Consider the following 22842-nt stretch of genomic DNA (forward strand, 5'->3'; position numbering starts at 1 on the left):
AGAGGGGCTGAAGCCCCGAGTCCCACCAGATGTGCCCCAGCTCTCAAACTTCTGAAGATTGTTGTATGTGGCTCAGAGGTTTGGCCACCCCGATCTATTATATCCATATTTAATACCTCCATCACTGTAGTATCTATTTGATTCTATCTCATCACCATAATATCCAGATGCATTTTCCATTTGCTAGATCAAGTTCAAAATAGTCTTTTTCTCAAAATCAGGACTACATATACCTAACCACTCCTCCCACTTCATCACCAAATTAACTTGCAGCAAAAGACCAGAGCTGGGTTAAAAGCCTGGGGACTCCAGGACTTCAGTTAAGGAAAAGTCTGAACAGAGATTTGTCTTAACAATATATGCAGTTTATTTTATTACAAAATTTGGAATTATACATATTAATTACACCACCAGTTAAACTAGACTGGTGGAAAAAATGTTCTGCCAGACAATGGTAAGAAAAATTATTTAAGGCTCAGTTACACTCATAAAACTAAGCTAAAGGCTCAACCTTGAAATCCATACCAAGACAATTGACTTCCCATTGATTTCAATGGAAGTTTTATCTTGAATTAGGAATGTAGGATTGGTCCTTAACAAACCAATTACATTTTGACATATAGTGAAGCCAGAAATATCAACAAAAATAAAATTCTGTTGATACTATTTTAAAGGTATTTATTAAATGCAATTTTAAATATATTTTGATTGAAAACCATGAGTATAAGAGATATATTGTGATTGCTGAACATGTGAAACAAAAAGCATAAATATCAGAAAAGGTAAAATATCATGTGAAAGAAACAGAGAGAAGACAGAAAATTCTGCAAAATCTTTTAAGGAGTGGTAAATATATAATTTTCTATAACCATATTTTTCTTGAACTAATAAAATATAATCTTAACATATTGGAAAAGTCACACTTCACCTATTAGCAATGAATCTGGTATTTTCCCTGTAGATTTCCATTTTAAAATTATAAAAAATGAAAAGATTTCTAATGAACCAACTTCAATTTCTTTGATATCTATTTGTTCATTACACCTAAGAGATGGCTATAAACAACTGGATTGATTAAAATGGCCATATTTTCAAAGCCCAGTGCAAGAGGTGAAGGACACAAAATGTGCACCACCCATTGCACCGGCAAAGCCCACATCTGCATATGTATGTGTAACGCGATAAACCCTGGTCATCAGGATTGAACCAGGGACCTCTTGAGCTTAGTGCATGAGCCACTAATGCATGAGCTAAAAGCCAGCTGGCAGACTCATTTTAAAACAGCAGAATCATTTTACCCCTCTCTTTAAGTGGTCTCAGTGCCACTAGATGGGACAGAACAGCACACCCAGAAGGTGTGTGGGTTACATGTGCAGGTGTTTTATTTCTTTGGTTGAATGTGCACATGCAAATGTGTTTTGGGTCCTATTCTCCTTTTGCTAACATCACTATTTTACCTAGGTCTAACTACATCTGACTTCTACAGAGTCCCTTGTGTTTGAAGGCTGCTTTCCTGCGATCAGAGCTGTGTGGGTTGACATTTATGCCTGCCTGGACCTGCACTGAAGTCAGTGGGCTTTGCACAGTCCCTAGGTACTGCTCACATAGATCTGACTACCAGACTGGGACCTTACATTTCTAAAAGATGAGAATCAGGCCTTAGGACTATATATGCTTTGGGAGTGGCCTGATGCATGAGCCTTTGGCAGTTTAGCTCCAAGAGCTAAAGATAAATGATAAATCTTCAAAAATAAAATTAAAGCAACAATCCAAATAGAATAATAGAAATATTATTATTAATATATCATTGTTTATTTTATGGGAGCATTTAGGATCTCCAATCATGGATTAGAACCTCATTGTGCTGCATGCCATACAGGCCAAGAACAAAAAGACATCCCCTGCTCCACAGACCTTAAATGTCACATTGCAGTTAAGTATAGCTGTTATGGTACAGATTGGTAATAATTATTTCCTTCAAGCTAATCTGTAATATTGATAATCAAGACCAAGCTTTTCTTTTTGGTTTCAGTATATTTCATTCAGTCAAAGCTCTGGATTTGTTCCTCAAAAATCCATGTAATTGTTAACCAGACTCCATAAAAGAGTTTAAGAAACTTCATCTGTAAAACAAAAGAGAAAAAAGTTAGCATTTTACCCTTTATTACTGAAAACACAAATACTGAGAAGTAAATTACTGTTTTCTACACACGTGAAAGAACTGATCCATGGCTAAAGTGTTATCTCTCTTCTTGCTTTCTTCATATATTTAGGAAAGAAAAAAAACAAACATCTTTATATTATTTTTTTACATAAAAGTGTGGAAAACCTTTACTGATGCTGCTGCTAACTCTACGAAATGTATATAGTTACTTACAGAACAAACAAAAGGATGGAAAATGAACTATACAGTACTTCTTTATTTATCATTTGAAAAAGGAGAGAGAGTGGAGTTCAGAATGCTAAAACTTTTGATTGACTAAAATATTGTCTATCAAAATCTCCTTCAGTTAATTCTTTATTCCAAAAATAATTTAATACAAATATGTTGCTGCAATAGGAAATGTCTCAGTGCTGGAATACAATAGCTTTTGTAGAACTAATAACCTCTTCCACAATGATGGTATATAAGATCAACTTCATACAATTATCACTACAGATAAAATTTTTTATTTTTCTTTGCATCTGTCCAGCAGAAAAGTAGCTTCAGTGGTTTGTGGCCAATAGAGGCTCTGTGAACCTCTGTGGCTACTGTGACTTGTACACTGCTCCCTACTCTGAGAGGATACTTCCTTATTGGTGGTAGCTTCACAGTGCTATTTCAGACATTATCCACTCAAGACTGTCCCTTCCCCTGGAGGAAAGTCACAGACGCCACCAAGTCTGATTGCAACTGGGCTCATTGGGAAATGCACTGTGTATGATTAGTGTGTCGTCTGACTTTCAAATATGGAGGCAGGTTCTCCCTAGCTGACATTCCACTTCATCCCTGTCAGTCACCCAGGAAAAAGAGAGGCCCAGAGCAAGATGAGGGCATCTCTCATCCAGACAAGGGAACAAAAATTTGAGGGGAGACTGTTGGAAGTCTTTTTCTCTCCGAGTCTCCCATCATCTGATTCCTGCAATTTGGTTCAGAGCCTCCCTATCTAATTCTTTCAGGCCCCCATTTTCCCAAGACCTGGAGTGGTAGCGCTTCCTTTCCACAACAGAAGGAGATTCTTTAACAGAAAATTGGTCAGTCGCCCACTCAGTAAAGATATGCTTTGCGGTTACTCCATCCCAGCCTCCTACAGGCAGCGCAGTCACAGCAAGGGGAGACAGACTGACTGAGTAAAAGGAAATGTAGAGTACAGGAAGCATGTTACATCAACAGGAGCTTTCCACAATGCCCAGTACTACAGAGAATGGGTGGCATGGCATTTGTTTTGGTTTTCGGCCTTGGATAGACTGGAAGCTGTTTTTCTCCTGCATAGTTTGGTCAGAGGCAAATCCAGCACTTGTGGCCTTGTATACAGGAAGGTTTTGGAATGCTGTAGTTACCCTGTGCAGAATAAAGGTCCACTTATCCTTTCAGTAAGGTATTGTCATAGAAGTTACAGTGCATCTTAAAAAGCAAGTATAATTGTAATGCAGAGCTACAGTTTATATTTCCTTAAAACTTACTACATGCTACGAAAAACTCTTTTTTATTGGCATGTTAAATTTGATAGTGTTTTATCAGCTTGCACTTGGAAAGGCCTGTCTTGTGGAAACTCCATTCCTTCCCATGTGCTTGTCTTACTTCTCATATTGTATCGTATTAGATAATTATCAGCCCCATGTGAAGCTCAGAAGTTTTGGTTTTTTCTTGGTTTTGGTTCTCACAGCCTGAATTTCACTTTGAAATTTTCATAACTTCATCCTAAAACTTCAGAGCAGAACTCAGTCCAAACTGCTAAATTTAGTTTTATGTCAAGGCGAATAAGCTTTACACCTATTTACATCTGAAACCATAAATCAGATCAGATTTAACTGAAACAGGCTCAGGCACTTAAACACCAGTGATGCTGGTCCAAGTTTTAAGGCTGTAATGAAACATAACCCAGGAAAGTTTTGTCTGGCTTTGAGTTTAATTCTGAAAGTTTGGCAGAATACTGCCAACAATGCTCTTTTCTTTTCCTCCTCCTCTTTAACCCATGCATGCTATGCAGTAAAAATCTCCACCCTTACTTCTTGGATATATCCTCTGATTTGTAACAGATTTTAACACAATTCAGGGAAAGTAACTGTCTACTTTCAAAGAGTTGCTGAAATGCCATTACAGTTTTTGTATTTAAAATTATACATTACATAAAAGCAGTTATGCTCATGTGAAATGATGATGATAAGAACAAGAAGTAGACTTTTGAAATCAGATGCCTGTCATCTGATCTTAAACATCAGATGAGCTAAATGGAAACTGAAGTAGCTTTTGAAGGTCTAATTTGTTAACTAAATGTAAAGAATTTAAAATTTGTTTACCATATCTTCAAATGGAGAGTAAATTACATTGGATTTTTTTCATAATGTTGATATTGTAGCAGCACTGACATAATTATCCAGTAGTCATGTTAATCTCCAAATGCACTGTGTGTAGGGTTTATTATATTACATAGATATCCAAGAATCTGGGATGGTAGGTCTTAGTATCAGTTCTTTATTGTTATCATATTATTGCTCCTTTACAAAAAGAGGGCAATACAATTTATATTGTAGTCATATTTCTGGCTGTTTGTATCGTTGAGGGTCAAACAGATTATGTCTCCTGAAGAGACAGGGCACATAATCTAAGTTAAGGGGGTTTGGAGTTTTAAGTTTGATTCCTCATTGAATGAGCTGGTTTATAGGAGTTCTCAAACCTTTTCTTAGCATGAACTAGAAAGATTGTCTCATGGACACATCTTCATCCATTCGTTATTGCATGACCAACTCGCCCCTCCCCCCTGCCCATTCATTGTCACATAATATTCCTGACGGAAATTGCAGCAATTGCTTACAGGGAAAAGCAATATTAGTAAAGTATCTAATGTATTTTTATCTTTTTAAATTTAGTAAGTAGACAGAATAATTAGCATCTTGGGCTAGATCCACAGAGGGGCCTTAGACCCAATGTTGCAACCAATAACTTTAGGTCAACTGTCCCTTAGTGGAATCCAGCACTCTGAGTTAGGCATCCAGACTACCTATACAATGCGTGGGAAGAATTAGGAACCTAATAATGGGATTTACAAAAACCAGCACATTCAGTGGGGAGCGGCCTAAATTAGTCAATAGAAAATGGTGATAGTAGGGGTGTGGTCTAAACCCTGCACCTCAAAGGGACTCAGGCACCTAAATACAGGCTAGAAGGAGGCACTTCTCTCCACTTGGGAATCACACCCATGAGCCCTCTCCTAGAGTTAGGTACCTAAGCCAGATCATAAAACAAATAAAATGAAGCAGAGCCTCTCCTTTTACCGAAGTGGTTAGAACACTGGCCCAGGCAATTCTCCACTCTGCCTGACATGGACTGGAATGGGTGCTTGTACATTGCCAGGGATTGCCCTGACCACTAGGCTATAGTCAGCCTTGCTCTCTCTCTTTGACCAAATGAATATTTATTTAGTTATACAAAGTGGAATAGTTTCACCAGTGACCACTGCTATAATGGGACATCTCTGTCTACATGTTGTGCAGGGCCTGATTTAGTATACATGTTCTAAGGTACCCTTTTAGAGTTCCTATCGGATCAGGACCCACAGGTGAGATAAGTGGGGGGTACTGCTAGCCTGTAAATCCTGCCAGAGGCTAGGCATGAGCTAGGCACAGGGTGCCACAACTTAGGTGGCTTTTCACATGCTCACTGGCAAAGTTCTAGGCTCCAAGGGGACTTTACCTGTGGAAGCATAGGGAAATGTAGGCTCCTTCATGGTTAGGCAGCAGCCGAGTGAGGGTTTATAGACTCTGGATTTAGGTGCCTAAAGTGCCAAGTAGGTACCTAAATCCTTTGAGACTAGCTCTCTCTCTGTACATCACCAGCAAGTTCTCCATGGAGAACCAGCGTTCCACAAACTGCAGTTTGAGATTCATTGCATTAAGATGATCAGTCAATTAAATACAAGATACAGAACTTTTGTGGAGTAGATGGTTCTTAAGAAATTGAAGGCACGGGATGGGGAAGAGGATTGTTTTTGTTTTTTAAATTTCTTGAAGTAAATGTAGGAATTATGAGAAGTTCTGGTTTAATCAAGAAGAAGTATAATATAAGGAGCCACGGTACAAACTTCCATACACTGCTCTGTCAACATGGCTCAGTCTTGAGGATCACCTCTGCAAGCGGAATGAAGTTCTCTTTCCACTGCTATCTGCAGTCTCACCTTGGGCAGGTCTAGGTTCCATATGCTTGGTGAGTGAAGTTATCCTCATCCTCAAGAATGCAAAGATGGTTCCTGAGGTAGAATGATCCCTGCCTAGTAAGGATTTTAAAAAACAGGACCAGAATCTCAAACTGGTGCCAATGGAGGATGTAAAGCATCATTGCAACATGTATTCTGTGACTAGTCTTGCTCAAGAGTTTGACAGCTATGATTTGGACAAGCTAGAGCTTCTAGTTGGCCATATCAGATAGCTCTAGTTAGAATGAGCTACACGCGTTATAATGTATTACAAAATATTTTTTAATTTATGGGAAAAAGAAAAGATCACAGATTGTTTTCACTAACCTTAACCACTTTATTGGTATTAAATCATATTAAGCTACTTTTATTTTCTTGAATTTGGCATTTTCTTCTGGTTGCTTATTCTGTTTCGCCTTGGCCTCCAACCAAATGTGCATCACACGTCAAGAATCAGTTCTAAACTTCATTTTTCCTATAAAATTGAAGAGATATAATTATATTTAAGGGCAGTGTATAAAAAAGTACCCATAATTTACCTCCTTTTGGATAAGTATATTGTAAAACAATAGCTTTAAACAGATGTGCCAGGTGAGCTGCCAGAATGGGCAATATATACACAGCACTTTACTGATGTACAATACAAGGGATCAGCCCCTGAAGTAAGTAGCTTTCTACAATTAAGCATTTAGAGCCTAATATTGAAAAGTACAGAGTACTACATGTGAGGTGATGGGTTCTTCTGCTCCCATTGAAGTCAATCACATGATTCCCAGCACTTTGCATGGCTGGAATCTGAGTGAACTGAATGTTTATATACTAAGTACTTCAAACTAATACAAAGAAAACATTCATGTCACACAATCCTGGGGCCTGATTCTGAGCTCACACTCATGTAAATCAAAAGTAATTCCACTGCAGTTAAACTGAAGTAACACACTGGCATCTAAATGTCATTAACCAGGGATGAAATTAGCCCTTATGTTTACTACACAGTCTGAAATAAACTGGTGAGTGGACTAAATCTTATGAGGTTTTCCAACTTCTAATTTATCTGGATGTACTGCTCTGTAAAGTTCAATATTTACACCTCTTCAGAATGCATAAAGTCAAATTATGCAATTAGCCATTTTTGTTGTTTATTTATTGATTTATATATTGCTAATGTATAATTAAATGGAGTAGCAACACATTCAGTTAATGGGATCAGATCAAGACTAAATTTCTCTTATGGACAGACAATAAGTAATTATGCAGTTAAGCAAAAGATACTTAAGTGATGTATGCATTTAAAGTATCAAATAGGAGTTAGGGAAATTCACCACCTTTAAAATCAGACCAGTTATAAATAGTCCGCTATGGATTTAGTGCCTAATTTTGGGCACCCAAGTTAGAACATTTTGGCCTCTGGCTTTTTAAGAAATATGACTAATGTACATATATTAACTGAAGTATACTGTATTCTTATTGGCGGAGGCTCTCCTTCACTCCTGCAATAAACTCTCCCATAATTAATGTGAAACCAAACTGCAAATATAAAAAAGCACCTAGAAATGATTCCTGGTAAGAGTAAATCTCCACTAAATATAATTTTGCAATTGTAAACAAACAAGTGGAAAAGGGAACAATTTGCCTATGAATTTCATTAAAAATTCTTACTGAAATCCTATTATATAATCAAATATATAACATTAACACAATGGTCATTTTGGAAACAAGAATGTGTGTGAATGAAAAAGGTTGTTGTGCAATAACTACACAGGACAGGACAGGACTATCATCCATACAAAAATGGAACAGCAAGCATTTTATTAACAGCAATGGTGAGCTTAAGTACAGTTATACTGATTCCTTCCTGTATATTTTAAGAGATTGAAAACAACTACTTTTGGCTTCAAGTTTCATGTGTGTTGTATGGTTATACTGTATTACCAACCCTTTGTAGGATGCTATTATTTGGCTACATATATTTTGGGATTCTCATGACACCATGAGGCATTTAAGCTTTGCCTCTGTAGTTACTATTTTGTATAGAAGAACAATGAAACACGAGAATTTCTTTAGCAAAATACTTATCTCTTATTTGAATGTGAAAAGGACATGGCAAAGGTGTATAAGGACTGCTCTTGTGAGGTGTTGATCATCTCTGTTGACCACATGTGAGTTCAGAAAAAGAAAAGGAGTACTTGTGGCACCTTAGAGACTAACAAATTTATTAGAGCATAAGCTTTCGTGAGCTACAGCTCACTTCATCGGATGCATTTGGTGGAAAAAACAGAGGAGAGATTTATATACACACACACAGAGAACATGAAACAATGGGTTTATCATACACACTGTAAGGAGAGTGATCACTTAAGATAAGCCATCACCAGCAGCAGGGGGGGGAAAGGAGGAAAACCTTTCATGGTGACAAGCAAGGCAGGCTAATTCCAGCAGTTAACAAGAATATCAGAGGAACAGTGGTTTCAGGGTGCTCAATATACCTTGCAAGACTGGACCTTAAGAAAACAAAACAGTGGTCTAACCATATAGAAAAAAACATACTTCTCAACCTGCCCTTCTGTGCTATCTCCATTAATTACACTAAGGGCAGGTTGGAACATTGCCTACAACAATATATCACCTTTCACTTGTTCAAGGTATGTCTAGTCAAGAGGGACACCATAGCTCACTGGATTCCAGTTTTATCCATGTGTGACCTCTGTAAAAATTAACCCTTTAGTTTCCAGATTAACACTGTGCAAGTCACATCTAACAAATACCATTGTATCAATATCTGAATATTGCATAGCAATTCATATATCTGAATCTATCTTGGCAGAGTGAATCAGAGTCAGTATTACTAAAAACAACCTCTTGAATCAACCATATGCCATTTTTAAGGCTCTGGAGTCCTCTGTCAGTCCCTACATGGCCTCCACTGTGGCCTCTGGATATTAACTGAAGTGCCTTGGCCTTTACTCACAAGTTCTTTTCAACATCCATTCTAAATGTTTTTGGATGCTTATCTGAACTAAATAGAATCTATAAATCTTTTACAATTTATTATTGCTAGCTGTCTAGTTTGCTGCCCAGAGCTAATAATGACAACTTAATTTATAGTACCATCTTGTGACTTATGTTTTTAGTCAATGATGCCAGTAGCCATGTTCAACAAATCCTCTTCAGCCTGCCTTTTTTTATGAGATCATTCACTCTGTCTAGCAGATTCACCTACCTCATCCCACAGTCAAACCATTAGTTGAAAATCACCATTTCACATAAGCGTTTGTAAAATTAGTTTTTAAGCTCATTCAGATCTACACCATAATTGCAACTGATATACTAAGTTTTACAATACTTTTGTTGACACATAAGTACTAATGGACACACAAAACAGCCATTTAATTAACATTTGGATTATCCAACAGCCTTAGCAAGGGGTCCCCAACTTTTAGCTTGGATTAGCCTTAAAGAACATTTACAGCTTGCACATTATAGCAGCTGCTATTACCTTTTGGAACCTAAGTCTGTATCTCATTTGTGTGTGTATGTTTACCAGCTTTAATCTTGTAAATATCACTCATTTTTAATAAATCTTTAGTTAGTTTATTATAAAACTGGCTGCAAGCATTGTCTTTGGTTTGAGATCTGAGGTACAACTGAACTGGCACAAGTGACTGGTCCTTTGGGACTGGGAGTAACTTGAATGTTGTGATTTGTGATGTAAGGGACCATCTATCACAAAGGCAGGTTTGCCAGGGTGGCAAGATAAACTAGAATGTCTAAGGGGGACTGTCTGTGACTAAGGCTGATATAGAGCTTGAGGTGTCCAAACTGGATGCTTGGTTGGTGAAATCTAACTACAGAACACACAACTGATTTGGCGTTTGTGCCCTAATTGTGGCAGTCTGGCCTGAGGTTGGCAACCACATTCATGAGTGACTACAGACAGTTTGACAACAACAAGGCAATCCAAATTAATTTTGCCCAATATGGCACTTATAATTTTTACTATATGTGCACAATTATATCCTATTTTATTCCACAGCTTCATCTTTTCCCAAATTTTTATTATCACCTGTGTTAGGATGATGCTTCAAACAGACTTAATCAGCCCCTGCCATGCCAGCCCCAGTCAAGGGGGATAGATTGGGACTGGTTGAAAAGCCTTATGTCTGCCTGGAGATTAGCGACACCTGCCAGCCTGATAGGCCAGGAGCTATAAAGTCTGGGAAGGAGCCAGAAGGAGAGAGACAGCCAGAGAGGGAGGTCAGTCAGTCCGGTGGAAGTCCTCTAGCTGGTTACTGACCCAGCCTGTGCTAGGCAAGAAACCTGTAAGGATTGTATATAGTTGGACACTGGTGGTGGGAAAACACTAAAAGATTAAAGGACACAGGTGTTGCACAGCGTTGAAGTCTACCTGGAGTTATTTGAGAGGGCAACCAGGCCTAGAAGAAGAGGGGCTGGCCGTGCATCCTGTGACATCCCCTTATAAAATAAATTAATGTGCTCCTCTAGCATGTGCATTTTGATGAACAAGCATTCAAGTTTTAGAGCTTTGAAAAGTGAAATGCTGTAAATCCAGAATGGAAAGATTGGATTTGGGGGATTTTTGCAGGGATTATTTAGTTCTATAAATAGGAGTCAGTCTTCCTATTTGCATCCAGGTCTCAAATTTCACATGCACGACACTCCAGGATATTGTTCTATTTAATTCTTATTTGGCAAAAAATTATAAACGTCTTTGAAAAGTATGTTTTAAAATTGCATTTTTAAAGCATTTCACGTCTCTCTCTTTCTCTCTCACTTCAGTTTGATGTCTGTTTTTGCTACCTGCATTTAATTGTAATACCACACAATGGTGAACTTCTGATGGGCCCAAGATCAGTTGTTCTAAAGGTGCCCTGAATACATCACTGGCACATGGACATTGGGATGTTACATAAGATTCCCCATATATTATCTAGGATCCAAATACCAGTCATGCAGCTGCCTACCCCCATGTATGCCTGCACACCATGTTGAAGCACCTTGGGTGAACTCAGAGCCATCTTTAGTCAGTGAGACAAAGCATTGTATTCAAATGTAACTGGCTCCATCTCTGTTGGAGAAGAGACCTGGCAGACATTTGGTCAACTCATACTAGAATGAGCTTGCTCAACTGAGCAAGGAGGTAAAGGCTCAATGGTAGCCAGAGACAGGGAGGGACTGTCAACTGGTTGGGACTTAAGTGTGGGGTGAAGGTCTCTGTTACAATTAGCTCTAAGAAAAGAATCTGGGTGACTTTACTGCCTTGTAACTTGCTAGTGATGGCTCCAGTCTAGCTAATGTTACTGCCTCAGATGGCTCCAGTGTCCTACTGCTGTTGATAGGTTGAAAAGCTTGGGATCTCTCTCTCCTCTTAGAGATGGTCACAAAAACAGAGGACAAAATGGGGGTGTTTGGGACAGTGCATATTTTCCTCCCCACCAGGATGGACACCAAGGAACAACTGGAACATGTAATGAACTTTGAGGAGTCCTTGTGGCACCTTAGAGTCTAACATTTATTTGGGCATAAGCTTTTGTGGGCTAGAACCCACTTCATCAGATGCATGGATTTTCCACTCCATGCATCTGATGAAGTGGGTTATATATATATATATATATATATATATATATATATACACACATATATATATATATACACACACACACACACACACACACACACACACTATATATAGTATACTATATATACACTATAGTACACAAAAAGATGGGAGTTGCCTTACCAAGTGTGGGGCAGGGGGGAGGAGATGTCAGTCTAACTAGATAATTCAATTAACAGTAGAATACCAAGGGAGGAAAAATCACTTTTATAGTGGTAATGAGGGTGGCCCATTTCAAACAGTTGACAAGAAGGTGTGAGTAACAGTAGGGGGAAATTAGTATGGTAAAATTAGTTTTTATAATGAGCCATCCACTACCAGTCTTTATTCAGGCTGAACTTTGTTTTCTTTCCTTTAAAGAAACGATATATCCTTCCCTTTGTGCTTAAAATCATGCTATATGTAATTTTCTGTTAAAGAGTTTATTTACCGCACAGAGGGTTTGTTTAAGGCAAAATATAGCAAAGTAAGAATTTGCTCCATAATAGAGTGCAATTCACCAGTCTGGATATTGTAGGAACACAGTGACATTATGCCTGTCTAGGCCAATAGAAAATGTGTGTAGTCTGAATGAAGTCATTCACGTGTGTAAATCCTTGCCAGATTGAGCCCTATACCTGTACTGTCAGTGTTGATAAGGCACAGAACATCACAAACAGTACTGACAGCAAATAAGTCACATACCCATAACATAAAAGTAAGAAGGAAAAATATATATAGTTTGTCATTTGAATGGTCAGTTTAGGCATATTGAGGATGGATTTAGTTGCTCTATCAGTAACAAGGTAAACAGCAAAGAATTGGCACATCTTTAAAACAAAGTTTTAAAAAATATATATATTTCTCTTGTTCCACATCTCTGTCTAGGCAGGAGTTTGAGATTCATTACAGTACAAAGTCATACTACCTCCTTAGTACTTCAATAGCACTAGCTCCTTAGCTAATAATCACACATCTCTTCAACACTTAAACATGATGGGTCACATTCTGTGCTAGCAAATTTGGCCCCATGTCTAGCTATATTGTGCATCAGGTCATTTGCCTAGATCACTGAAAAACAATAACTACCTTAAAATTAAGTTAGTAGTGAAATTAACAATTCAATTACCACCATACTTGAGTATTGTTGAAATAGCCAAAATAACTTGTAGAAGGGGGTGTGGTGGTAACTGAATATCAATCGTAACAAAATGTTTAATCATGCTCAGAGTTTTCTGTGAGTCTTAATCTAGGGCCAAATTCTGCATTCAGTCCTTGTGTGGAATGTTTATTGACTTCAAACTCCTTGAATCAGGGAGCAGAATATGGACCCTAGAAATATTCATCTTGATCACCAATGTAATGGGGCAGCCACCTCCCAAGCACCTGCCTCAGAGCTTCCCTCTTTAGGGCTCCTTAATAAACTCCACACACATGGTTTAGTGCTGGAGATAGCTCCTCAGCGAAGTCATAAAGTTAACCACTTCTAGGAGTAACAAAAGTCCAACTAAAACGTACCAGCAAACAAAGATTCTTCAACCCTTCATGTGCTTCTTTTCAAACCATCCTCTGGGCCCTGTTCTCAGCCACATTTGTATCTTTCCCTGACCCGCTATAGATCTCTCAGCCTCCGACTGATTCCCCTGGAATATCATTCACCTGTAGACCCTGGCTCAGGGCCTTCACACCCCCTGCATTGCACAGTTCTACTCCTAGACTGAGCTCTCTCAGGCCTTTTATAAGGCTCAGGTGTCCATTAAAGTATCAGATGAGACTCTTAGTACCAGGCTGGGAAGCAGCTAATTATGGCACAGGTGGGGCTGGTCCCATCTCCCCTTAAAGGACAATCAGCCAAACCTGAGTGAGTGTTATCATTTCTTCTGCAACTGCTGTTTGACACTGAGTGTCACGGGGATATAAATCATTAGAAATACACATTCTGAAATCAGCTGCCGGAGCTTACATTATTAGTTACTTGTAAGGCTTACTCCCACCCCCACCCCTGTTTTTTTTATTTTAAACTCAATCACTAATGAAACTTGGAGAGCACTTCAGTCAGCATAAGTAATAGCAAAGAATTTGTAGGTGTGGCACAAAGTTGTAATGAAGTGTTACAGAACCTAAGGATATCTAATTTCAGGATATATATTCTATATATATAGAGAGAGAGATATAATTGCTAAAAGAATACTACTGTATTGTTGTGGAGAAAAGTAAAAAATCTAAAAGGAGCTCAGCTTAACAGATATAGAAAATGAAAATAAAGCCACTGAAGGCTAATGAAAAGAAAAATCTAAAATGTATTATATCTTATTAATGGTGTCAACAATCCCTGCAGTGAATGATGGTAAATGTAGTGTCATGTGTCCCCCACTGTTTAGATTTGTTAAATAATGATATTATTATTATTTTATTATTATTACTATATTTGTGTTATCACAGTGCCCAAGAGCCCCAGTCATGGACCAGGCCCCCACTCTGCTAGGTGCTGTTCAGACACAGAACAAAAACACAGTCCTTGCTCCAAAGAGCTCACAATCTAAGTATAAATTAAGAGGCAACAGGGAAACCATATGAGAATATTGTCCAAATTGACAAGACAGACACAGGGTGGGATAAGAGGTAGAACACACAACAGAGCAATGTGATAGCAGCAAATGCCATGTTAGTTCACCTATGGGGGGGGAGGGGTTACTTAGGAGGGGATCAGCTGAACGGAAAGGGAAGGGAAGGGAGACAGGGAAGGGGAGGAAAGAGTAAGAGTGGCAGGTCTGCAGTGAGGCTATGCTGAAGAGACCGTGATGGAGAGAGAGATGGAGAGTTGGAGCAAATAGCCCATCAGCACAAGCCAGAGAAAAGTCAAAGAATATTCTACAGTTTTGACTGGAATGTCAGAAGGACCCTGCTTTGACTAGTTCTGTTCCAACCAACTGGAGCTTTGGGCTGCTTCTCTGTGCAGTTTGTCCCCAAAAGCCATATGGCGAGGGAAAAGGGAGGTAGGCACCATCTCGAACCTAGTGCCCTCAGAGTGTGTATGTGGGTCCTTCCCTACACAGTTCTTGTCTAGGGTATTGCTGAAAGGGGGCTGGTCCCATCTGGGCCCCATTTTAACCTCCTCCCTCCAGTGCAGCAGTCCCGGCTTTGGCTACTTCTGCTCCTACCGGCTGGAGCCATGTAGGATAAACATTACTGAAAATATAAGAGAGGCTGCACAAAAGTTCTGTGGGCAAATCAGCAATTTCATAAAGGCTTAAAAAAAGAAAGATAAAGAAAGTCCAGACTCAGTTATAGGATGAAAATAATATTACAAAATAGTAAGTCATCAGAACTCCACATTCTATATGCTTCTGGAATCACAAAAACCTGTATATGCTTGTTTCAGTAAACAGGAGATCAGGAAAGCATATACCTTCAGCTCCACTCACTAGAATACAGGTATTAGTTTAGTGAATATCCTCTGCCCATTTCAACTGTCCTCTCAAGAAGTTGACAGTATTATAAAATATTAGTATGACCGTTGTGCTGTCATTTAACCAGAGTAATCCCCAGATGAATCTGACCCTAGATATAAATTTTATCCTGAGACAATAAAAGAAACTACTACATAACACTTTTCAGAGTAGCAGCCGTTAGTCTGTATTCGCAAAAAGAAAAGGAGTACTTGTGGCACCTTAGAGACTAAAAAATTTATTAGAGCATAAGCTTTCGTGAGCTACAGCTCACTTCATCGGATGCTCTAATAAATTTGTTAGTCTCTAAGGTGCCACAAGTACTCCTTTTCTTTCTACATAACACTGTCACCATGAATAATTTGGTCACCCCACCCCCCACCCATCTTTGATCATTTCTGTATGTTTACATGATCACGACATTCAGATCCAGGAAATACTGAATTTCCTAGATCAGGTCTGTGGTCAGAATTAAAAAATCTACATTTTACAAGGACCAAGCAAATTCGAATAGGGGATCTTACTACCATGGCAGGTAAGATACATTATTATTGTCTCTACTTAGCACACCCAGAAGTTGTAATATTCCTTATCTGTCTCTCAGTGGCAACAAATATAACCTTCTTCCCTGCAACTCAAAAAGGTAAAACATTCTTTCCTATGTGAAAAATCAAAGAAATCACTTCCAATCTATTTCTTACAACTGAATGCCAATCAATAAATCAGTGGAAATGCGGCAATATAACAAAAGCAACATAACATATATCTTTTGAAAGGTAAGATTTAAACCATAGAGATGAATGACCACCTCAAGTAGTGATCAGTAAAACTGAATTCCACAGTATTAAAATAGTTACTTCCTCATGTATATCAGTGGGACCTAGATGAACAACAGCATCTAAAGCTGGTAACTCCCATTCCCACATCTTTCTGTTGTGCAGCAGGTTGATAAACTGGGTTTGCTTCTTTTGACATTTCTACAGAATAGGGCAGAACTACCCAGGCAAATTATTGTAAATCTGGGAAATATTTGTAAAAAAAACCCACAAAAGGTGAAGACTTGTAATGGAATGGGAATTTCTTATTTTAAAAAAATCTGAAACATGTTCAAATTATAAATCCACTCCTCTACCATATGCCACTGAACATGAATGTAGCTGATCAGGGAATCAGAAAGAACAATACATTATTTCCCTATACATTGACACCTGTCTGTCTGTGTGTACATTCGCAAAACACCTGTAAGTAGCCACCCCACTCTCAAAATATGATGACAAAACCAACCTCTCCACCCCCCAAACACAAACCGGACAAATTTCTCATTCCTGGCCATAGATCAAATGCCTGTAAAAACATTTATCACTCCCATCAAACATTTGTGGCTGTATGAGTGTCATTGCTCAACCAGAACATATTGCAAGTAAGTTGACTGACTTAAAATATATTGGGTGGAGGATAAAGTAGAGACAGAATAAATCCACAGAAATTATTTATTTCTTCTCATTATCTCCCTTTTGTGTTTTATCTCTTTCTCCATTCTGAATCCTAATGAGAAAACAGTGGGTACAATCCCAAATAGTCATTTTAAAGATATTTTCTCTAGATACTGTATGCCCAACCCACTTGTTTTAGTGGTACGAGGCAGATTGGGTATCAGCAAAGGCTTTTTGGGTGTTTTAGGTACCTGTCCATTTGCCAGATTCAGGATCCTGAGTTAATGGCAAGAATGAGATTTTTTTTTTACCAAGATCAGGAAATAGATAAAACATCAAAATATGCTTCAGATCTTTGCTTAAATACTGACATTTCTAGGTAATACAGTATATTTCAAAGACTTCCAAAGACAAAATACAATATATTAAGACAAACTCTTGCTTCATTTAAACTAATGAAAACTCAGTAATTTAGGAATACAGAGCCTAGCACAAAGGGGTCCTGGTGCTAGGACTTGTCAGTGCTATGATAATAAAAATAATAAATAATAACAATAAAAATTAGGGTAGAATTTGGCGCACAGTATTTTTTGTATTACAATGTTAGCTCAGGTTATAAGCAACCTGCAGCTAGACAAATGTCAGTTCTTTTTGCATTAATTTGAATTTGTGGCAGGGGGAAATATTTAAGTTTTTAAAGTTGATTTGCTAACTCTTGAGAATTTTCACAAATTTTGTCAAGAAAACAGTAAGATAATCAAGAATGAAAATAGATAAAATAATGGATAATAGAGAACGGAATTTCCTTTTTGTGTGTATATTTTTCCCCTCCACTTTTTGCATCTCATCTCAGTCTAGTATCTTGGTGGCCTTGGCATAGCAAACACAAATGCATATAGAGAAGACATGAAGTTATAAATATAACTAGGCAATTACATCATTAATCCACTGGATCATACAACATTCTCAAAGTATTTGGCATGAGAATGAAAAAAAAATTAAGGAACCTGAAACATCCTAAAACAACAAAAAGTACAATATTATCCAACTTAATACTCTATAAAACTGATTTTGTTAACGACTCATTCTTGACACTGTTGAATCACTTTTCTCTATTATGGAAAACTCCAACAGGAAATGCAAAGTTTTATCTTTTCTGGTATGTTCCCTATTCAGTACTATTTAGAATCAATGAATGAACCCAACTAAAGCATTGAAATAGCACAAATATATTACCATGAACAGCTATCATATGCTCCCATAAACTTTATGTTTTATCTTTTGAGAAACTTCTGCTATTTAATAAGATTTAGCCTCTTACTTTTAATCTCATATTGCAATTGCAAGAAAAGACCTAGTACTGCTCTGGCATGTTACAGTGTTGTCATGGATACACAAGTATGGTGTATTACTTCCACCAGTAAATAAACAAGATTCTCAGAGAGTGCTTGGTAGGATTTACTAGCCCTGTAGTATTGTTACCTGCACAGAGCTTTAAATAAACAAATGGTTTGTAGTTTTTGAATAATATCCAGTGTTGAGGAGAAGCACATGTATGCTATATATATTTCTTTAATAATCATAAGGTACATGCTAAATTGTGTAACTTTACTGTCCTCGCTTCTTAATTTAATTTGCCTTTATCTTATATTTTTCATAAAATATTTGCACATATATGGGACCATTTTCTAATATTCTTTACAATTTGTGGCAATCATCTAATAACTGCTTAAATAGCTGCACAACATGTTTACACGTGTAATTTATAAAGAACACATTGATCATTCTTATAGCAGATACTGATATTTGTAATTTAAAGAACAGTATTAGGTGATATTAAAATTGTGTCTTTTCTAAAACAAAGTCCTCTTTCCATTCACAGACTACAGAGATGAAATTCAATCACTTACTAGCATATATGTCAACAGCTACAACAGACTTGACTCTAACAAATCAGTATCTTATGTTGATGAAGGTATGTAGATTAGATGCCTTAAGCTTATGTTTCAAGAAAGAAAAACACAGATTGTTAAGAATGCTATATTTAGTTCTGTGTATTAAACTTAGCAATAGCAAAAGTCTGACTCATATCTAGACTCTCCAATTTCTCACAGAAATATTTAATTAAATCAGGTAAAAAACTCAGGTTTTACAGCTTTAGAAATATAAACCCTTAGCATTTTAAATAAAATTCACTGAAGGAAACAACATAATTGTATTTTATGTAAAATTCATGGAACTTTCCTATTCAGAAAGCCTGCGTTGTATAATGATGCATTCAGGCACACACTCTGTATGTATATGGCCAGAATGTTCTGTTGGGTTTAATTGTTGGCATAATTTTGCTTGGACTGAGAAAACCTAATTTAGGACTAGACAGAGTGAATAATTCACAATTAATAATTTGTTAAATTTAGCCATTTTTTCAACTCTTATCATGTCTGCAAGCAGATTGCAAACTAGGGGTTGGTTTTCTTTGTTTTTTTTTTTTGAGCAGGGCTTATATATCTATATCTATGATATGATTACGAATATTCAAAATCTGAGCTGTGTTGCAGAGTAGCAGCCGTGTTAGTCTATATTCACAAAAAAGAAAAGAAGTACTTGTGGCACCTTAGAGACTAACAAATTTATTTGAGCATAAGCTTTCGTGAGCTACAGCTCACTTCATCGGATGCACCGATGAAGTGAGCTGTAGCTCATGAAAGCTTATGCTCAAATAAATTTGTTAGTCTCTAAGGTGCCACAAGTACTCCTTTTCTTTTTTGAGCTATGTTGGTTTGTTGTGATTGGCCATATAAGACATATGGCGTTGTTTCTGTTCCCTTATTGGGGGTTCAATCCAGCAAAGTGCTGAGCTCTCTGCCCGCAATCCAGTTAAGCACAAAGGATCAGATTTTTAAAATATTTAGGTGCCTAGCGGGATTTTCAAAAGCATCTCAGTGCCTAACTTCTATTGATTTCAATGGACATTAGGCACCTAGATACTTTTGAAAATCCCTGTAGAGGCCTAAATACCTTTAAAATCTGGTTCAAAGTGCTTAACTTTAAGCACGTTCACATTCCCATTAAACCCAGAATGTCCAGCACCCTGCAGGATTGAGCCCTGGGTGAGCACACAGTAAAAATTCTTCCACATAGAATATAAAATTTGCTTTCCACAAATATTTTGCCAGTAAAACTCAGTTGTGAAAATGTTTGCCAGAAGTGATCACAAAAGGGTCATGAACACAGCCATAGTGAATTCATGAAATAATTGGAATGAATATTTGTGATTTGTTGTTTGTTTGCATTACTTACTATTTAAGATACTGCATAATAAGTCATATGGATTGCTTTTTAAAAGATACCAGCACAGCATTTTGAGCTCCTTGAGGGCAAGAACATGACTTCTTCTGTGTTTGGAAAACACATAGCACACTGGGGGCATTGCTGAAAATTAATAAATAATAATAATTAGTACAATCCTGCAATATTTATTCACATGGGTAATTCTTACACATGCAGGTAGTCATACTGCAGTCAAAGGATCTATTCACATGTGCAAGAATTACATGTCAGTAAAGGTTACAGGATCAGACCCAATAAATGTAAGCTGAAACATGAGCAGCTGAAACATATTATGAATGTTCCATGAATCACTAATTCCTGTATTTAAGCATTTGCAGTCTTGTAGAAAAGAGACATTTAATGTAAGCAACCTTCACACCTTGTGGATTATAGCAGGAAAAATCTGAAATACTGATTTATTTCCAAATTAAAGCTACAGTAGAGATTTTGTTTAAAAGAATACCTTTGTGCTTCCTAACAGACAACGAGGCATCAAAATAGCTCCTTCAGAAATTAATCTGTTTAGACTATTACTTGGCAGGCCTAAATATGGGTAACAGTTCTGTTCTTTGTGGGAATGATGTTATTGTCATTTAGTAGCCACAATTTCTCTTTTCCTTAGATACTTTGAGTACTGTTTGAAAAGCTGTGCTTTAAATGAGGAGTTCAGTGCTGAGGGAGTTAATTTAAATTTGATAACAAATGGCTCTGCTTTTGAAATGAATGTAGCCTGGCAACTTCAACTGAGAACCCTTCATAGGGCCTCAATTATGTATGCAGCTTCTTTGAGAAATAGTTTCACACATCTGACCCAAGGCCCACTATGTTGTTGCCATGAAATAAAACTGTATGAAGGCAATGTTTCATTTCTGTACACTCTTCACACAGGCAGGCTTTGCCCCCTTCCCCCACCTTGTACGGATGCGCACACACGCAAACACACACAAAATCTTTTATTCTGAACCTGTTTCTTATATTTTTTCTATGGCTCATGTCTGAATAAAAATATAAAAGAAATAATCGATGGCCCAGTACTTAATGTGTGTGCTTATATTTTAAGAATTTCAGCTCATGCTTCCAAGTTGCCCTAATCAAAGCAGTAGTGTGAAACCAGACAGATAGACAAACAGTTAAACATCCACACCGTTTCATTTTTTTTCAAAATGGCTGCTTTGTCTGTGTGCATACACCAATAGCAAATGTCCTTCTGTTATTGTATAGCCAATTTGATGTGCTCACGTATTCATATGCTAATAATGGTACAGTTTCTCACTTTTTTCACAGATAAATTGTAAAGATTGTTACAGACAATGAAACAAGAATAAACAATGTTTATTTCAAAAGTGATAAATTACTTTCCATTCAAATAACATGCAACACATGCTGCTGACCATTATTGTTTCCATTTATTGCTAGTTTGCCTTCTGTGTTTTTTCCCCCCGTTGGTTGTTAGAAAATATTTAGCAGATACAGCCAGACTTGATACAAACGACATGATTCCATTAATTTGCTTTGTGGTTTCATGACATGAACTTCATTTTTTACTCAATTTTTACAGGCGATGAAAGTTTGTGGTTGGAACGGATATTGTTCTCCCACATAGAACATTCACATTTTTTTAAAAAAAAACCCTGTAATGTGCAGGATTTTAAGAGTAGACTGTCTCTCCTGCCATTTTTACAAAAATGCCATAACATACCCCCAAATCATTCTGTTTAAAAATGCCATTAGTAAAGAGTTTCCTGAATGTAATTTAAGGTAGAAGCCAGAACAAAATCAAAAAGCTTCTGTTTGGCTGGAATGTGTAAGTTGAGTCAACAACTAAAAGGTATGTAAAAAAGAAAGGTAGTTCAATTTTGTTTTCTAAATTAAAATATAAACATTTTCACAAAATTATGGTTTATAAATGCAAAAGGAAAAGAAAAAGGCATAATGCTGAAATAATCAATATGAACAACAATACAGCACTGACAAAACAAACTTGCTTTATATCAATAGGCACTTGTTTTTATCAACATAAAAAATGAGCATGCATTACTACTGATTAAAAAAGGTGGAGTTGCACATCACAGCAGTCAAGGATCATATTTGTGTCCTCAGTCCAGACACAAAAATGTATTTACATAACCATGTGGTTGTAAATTCAATCCATAAATGTAAGGTAATTCAGAGAAACACTAGGAGTCCAGACTGACAGACACTGTTAATTAAATTAACCACTGTTATGTGTAGGTGCCACTGTACTGGTCAATTGGCCTTGTTCTTTAAATCCTCACATTGTGCCAAGGTATTGTGAGGGGGCTGAGGTTGGTTATGTACTATACCATGCCTGGAGAAACTCTTATAGGAGAGCATTTTCTTGCCTTGGTGGGTTTTAAATTTGAATGTCAGCTAAATTCAAATGCAAAAAGCTGTGTTAATCAATGTTAAGTTTGTACTGTTACAATCATATAAAGTTAGGTAATACAAAGTTGTTCCCACAGCAAGATAAGTCCAGCCATATTGTACTGTCCTGTATGTTTATAGTATATCTTTAGCAATATAAACAGTATTACATTAAGCTACATATTAAAATCAGAAAAACCAGGAATAGAAAATACGATATATGTTAAGTTAATGTATTC

At 37.2% G+C, this 22842-nt stretch overlaps 1 long non-coding RNA gene across 2 annotated transcripts in view; it reads right to left on the reverse strand.

Moving 5' to 3' along the window:
- Positions 1 to 349: 349 nt before the first annotated feature.
- Positions 350 to 22842, reverse strand: part of LOC119856246 — a 168937-nt gene continuing 146444 nt past the window's right edge. The window contains exons 4-5 of one of the 2 annotated variants that reach the window (XR_005293219.2): positions 6720 to 6867; positions 350 to 2123 (exon numbers count right to left, since the gene is read on the reverse strand). This is a non-coding gene — a long non-coding RNA (uncharacterized LOC119856246). The remainder of the gene's footprint in view (positions 2124 to 6719; positions 6868 to 22842) is intronic. The other variant, XR_006281505.1, reaches the window with a different exon arrangement.

The sequence above is a fragment of the Dermochelys coriacea genome, chromosome 5, assembly GCF_009764565.3.
Source record: "Dermochelys coriacea isolate rDerCor1 chromosome 5, rDerCor1.pri.v4, whole genome shotgun sequence".
In the NCBI taxonomy this organism is placed as follows: domain Eukaryota; kingdom Metazoa; phylum Chordata; order Testudines; family Dermochelyidae; genus Dermochelys; species Dermochelys coriacea.